Genomic DNA, 4,655 nt, shown 5'->3' with positions numbered 1-4,655 from the left:
ATAATTTATGATTGTGGCATTTTAAGTTAATGGGGGATATTATAGATAACTTAATAACAGATTAAAAGCTACATCCAAAATATGTTACTATTTCTTTTTAAAAATATTTTATTTATTTATTCATGAGAGACAGAAAGAGAGAGAGAGAGAGAGAGAAAGGCAGAGACACAGGCAGAGGGAGAAGCAGGCTCCATGCAGGGAACCTGAAGTGGGACTCGATCCCGGGTCTCCAAGATCACGCTCTGGGCTGAAGGCAGGGCTAAACTGCTGAGCCATCCAGGCTGCCCAAATTTGTTACTATTTGTATTAGAATTAACTCTGTATCAATTTACATGTATAAATAAAAATAAGAAATGCTAGAAGATAACATAAATATTGTTTCCTATTTTTTTGAGTGTTGGTTATGGTCTTAAGGACAATATAAAACAAAAAATTCCTAAAGGAAAAATATATGACAATAAAATAGACATGCAATTAACAAAACACACCAGAAAATAAAAGACAGACAACAAACTCTAAAAATATTTATAACACATAAGCAGTATTTAAGGAGCTTATAGAAATGGATTTGCTAAAGTAGCAAATGAAGTCATCATTTTAATAGAGCCATTTTTCTGATATGTTTTGATGCAGTTTTTTTTTTTTCTTGGACATGACATTTCGATTAGTCTGGGAAGAAACCAAATTCTTTGAGCCAAACATCACCAAAAAATAGAAGACAGTGAACTGCATGCTCTTTACCTTTTGGAAATTGGTCTGAAGGGTTCTGTGAGCATGAGCTGCAGAGAAATAGTCCTTTCTGCATCATCTCATGGAGTTTCTGCCCAAACTCCAAACAGATTAAAGAGACTCTTCCCTCTGACCTTTTCAAGTGGTTCCTGTCAACTAGCCCCATGTCCCATATTAGAAGAGAAGCCACACAGCTGAAATGGTAGGCCACTGGGACAGACTACCACCTTACAGCTAAGAAGGACAATAGGGCTCTGTTGATCAAGAACGTCGGTTCCATGAAAGAATGTTTTATGAAAAAACAAAGCAGGCAAGCACACCAGCTGTACCAAAGAGAGAACTTGGAAGCATATATAAGGAGGTGAACAACCAACAGTCTTTTTCTTCTGGAGATTGAGGGGATGGTGAATTCATTAATTCTGATTTTTTTTTTGAAATGTACATTTGAAGTTTCACCATGTGTTTATAGCTTCTACTTTTCTTCTAGGATATTTGTAATATGTGACTCCTTGAACAGTCTGTGGCCCTCTTCTAGTATCAGTTTGCATGGAAGTAAATTTGGTTTTCCAGCAAATGAGTTGTTTCTCCCCTACAGCATCCTTCATTATATACAGGGACATTGGAATGATAAGTAATCCAGGAGACAGGAGGGGTGGGAGAGAGGGAGAGGTGGAAGGAGGAAGGGAGATAGGTAGGGAAGGAGAGAACACAAACAATATGAAGCTGCCTGCTTTAAGAAATAGAAATCGAATCCTACTAAGGGAAAAATGCCTGTTGTTTCTCTACCTTTGTGGAAGAGCTGGGTGTGTTCTCATCTAACTACAGGACTAGATTGAAGCTCAGAAGAAATTCACTTGAAGGAGATTTGTTTGCTGGTCCTCAGGGAAGAGTTAGCAGCCAGGGGATGATACATGGAGAGAGCTCAGTCTTGGGGTGCCTCACTCGACCTTCCCCAGTTGGTGAAAACTCTGCATGGTTCTTTCTATGGCATCTTGCATCGTGACCAGTGGCTGGGGGTCCATGACCTTTTTGGTCCTTTCACAGCTGTAATCGTGAATGTACCATCCAGTGAGACCCACATTGGTTGGAAAGTGGGCTGCAGTTGGATTATAGAACTGGTTGCCATGGCCACACTGTAGGAAATGTGGTACCTGGGAGCTTTCTCACTCATGGCCACATCTCAGGAGAGGTGCTCTGCCGCTAGGATGTGTCGGTGCACCTTGTCCACAAAGGTGAAGTCCACCAAATTCTCCCCATTTCCAATCACAAACTTCATCTTTCCTTTCCTGGATGCCTAAATGAGGATGGGGGCCAGCTAGGGTTCCTTGTACCTAAAATGCCATAAGGGCAGACGGCCATGGTTAAGAAATGTCTCTCTGGGTCATTGCCCCCAGGACTGCTCACTCCTATAAGATTTTTTGTCTCCACATAGTAGTCTATGGGCTTCACGGCAAATAGATGGTCTTCAGTTCCAATTTTGATTGACACCCTCAAAGATGATACTGGCACTACTAATTAAAATGAGTTTCTGAACCCCAGCCTCTTTGCAAGTTTCATTGCTATTCTTGGTGCCAATATAATTCACTATGTAAAAGAGTTTTTTGTTGTTACTAGATGGTGAGGGCGACACACAGTGGACAACAGAGCTTATACCTTTCAGAATTGGGTACAGATCCGCTTGGCTATAGAAGACTCCGAAGGAATGTCGGACCCTTACTGCATATCAAATACATTGACAGTGTGGCCTCTTGCCAGAAACTGCTCCACCAGGTGCTGCCCTAGGAACTCGGAGCCTCTGATCACTCTGCACGTATGGGCCATCCAAAGGTTGTCGCCCCCAGCTGGTAGAGGCTCCCACAACCAGTCTCAGTGTGCCCACAGCTTGCATCCTAAGACCTCCTGCTGCTGGAGCCACCATTTTCTCTGATGCAGTCATTTTGATGTCAAAGATGTTTGGTAAGGGTATTATTATTAACCTTATTTTTCATAAATAATTTTTTTCTTCTGACATTAAACTTAACACACTTTCATAGCTATTACACACAAATTGCAATGAAGAAAGTTATAATTATCCATAATCCAAGAATAATCATTTTCAATATATTTGCTGAATATATTTCTAGGTTCTGTTGTTCTTCTCTCTTTCCTTCTTTCCCTGCCCCATCCCTCTTTCTCTCCTCTCTACCTTCTAAAACAAAAGTACCATCCTAGATTGAATGTTTTGGGGATTTTCTTTTTTTTTTTTCACTTAATATAGTTTGGGCACATCCAAAAGCCAACTACATAGTAATTTTTTATTTCCACAGAGTATTTTTTACAATATGGATCTAGACTATCTAAATACTATCAATGACCATTTAGGCTAATGTTATTTTGCAGTACTCTAAACAACTCAGATGTACAGATTCTTGTACCTTACAATGTGTCTGATTATTTAGGTTAAATTTTCAGAAGTAGCATGTATAGGTCAAGGTATTCACACATTAAATATTTGATGCCTATTGTCGAATTGCCATCCAAAATATTGTGCCTGGCACTGAGGTGTTACCATTTTTGCTCTCACTTTTTATCATGTCTTTTTTGTCATTTTAAAATTTTTCAATCTAAATATTGAAAAAAAATCATTTAATTTGCACTTACTGGATCGTTAGTAAAGTTGAATATTTCTCATACTTTGATGACTACATTTTAAAAATTATTTCATAATTATTTCCTACACATTTCCATCGTCTGTTCTCTCCTCTTTCTCTTTTTAATTTTATTCAATTCAATTCAATTCAAATTCTCTCCATTCAATTTAATGGGAGAAAATGTAATCATTCTTAGTCAATTCATATAAATTTAGTCAAATTAAGATTAAAAATGTAGGATTTTTCCTCAATCTTGTATCTTCTCAGGGACATTTTTCCTTTATGTACCAAAAATATCATCAAGTCTGGAAGAGTTGGAAGTTCTCAGACACTGTTATTGACATTTTTCCTATTGGCTTGTGCTGAGAGACCTCTCACCTGATTCATTCTCCATTCTTGGTGCAAAGGCATGTCTTTGTAACCACTGCAAATCTTTTTCAGACGGCCAGCTCAGGGTGCCACATCCTTGATATTCTCAACCAAGGACCATGGAAGGGGCTGAGGGATTGCTTTCTCCTTGTGTCCTACCAGAGTATGTGAGGATTCTCATGACACTGCCTCAGATTGCTTCCTGGCATGCAAAAAAACATGTTTCCTCCTGAAACATCTGTGAGATCAATCTACCCCTCATGTGCATGTGTACTCTGGAGCTAACATTAGGTAGGACAGGCTTCAATACCCTTTCAATAACTCTCACTGATTCTTTTCACTTCTTCCTGACTTGCAAAAATCTTTATCAGTTTCAGGTGCCTGGATATAGCACTTACCAATCAATTATTTACTCACTCTGTACCTATATTGATACAAAGAATTTGGCTCTAGATGCTAGAAGGATCTGGCCTCTTATAACATAAAAAGCTAAAGCATATGCCAAAGGGTTGATTTTTAATTTTTGTACAAAAGCTAATCATTGATTCTTTCTTCCTATCTTCATTTCTGTAGTTATGATAGTTACCTAAGAGAAACCAGCATGCTCAAGCCTCATGTTTCTCTGGTTATTTTGTTGGTGTTGTTTCTCTCTTTTTCTCTGTTTTCTCTCCTTTTACTTCATACACACACACACACACACACACACAAACACACACACATCCTTATACATTCTAAATTGACAAAAAAAATTCATATATAGAGTATTCACTGAAAGATTTACGTTGATCACAGGAAGAACTTAGGCAACACTAAAAGTGTTGTAAAGTATTTCAAGATAAAGAAGTGCCAGGAGTCAAGAATTTATAAACTTTAGTAGACTTTATACTCATTTTCAAGACTGAAAAGTCTTGGGGAGATCTTTATAGT

The 4,655-nt window shown here is 38.3% G+C and overlaps 1 pseudogene; it reads right to left on the bottom strand.

The window, feature by feature from the left end:
* Positions 1-1,667: 1,667 nt before the first annotated feature.
* Positions 1,668-2,550, bottom strand: LOC140634868 (sterol-4-alpha-carboxylate 3-dehydrogenase, decarboxylating pseudogene; annotated as a pseudogene).
* Between the last annotated feature and the right edge of the window lie 2,105 nt (positions 2,551-4,655).

The sequence above is a fragment of the Canis lupus genome, chromosome 6 (assembly GCF_048164855.1).
Source record: "Canis lupus baileyi chromosome 6, mCanLup2.hap1, whole genome shotgun sequence".
Classification (NCBI taxonomy): Eukaryota; Metazoa; Chordata; class Mammalia; order Carnivora; family Canidae; genus Canis; species Canis lupus.
The sequence above is the reverse complement of the archived record's forward strand: the minus strand, read 5'-3'. Positions and strand labels throughout refer to the sequence as shown.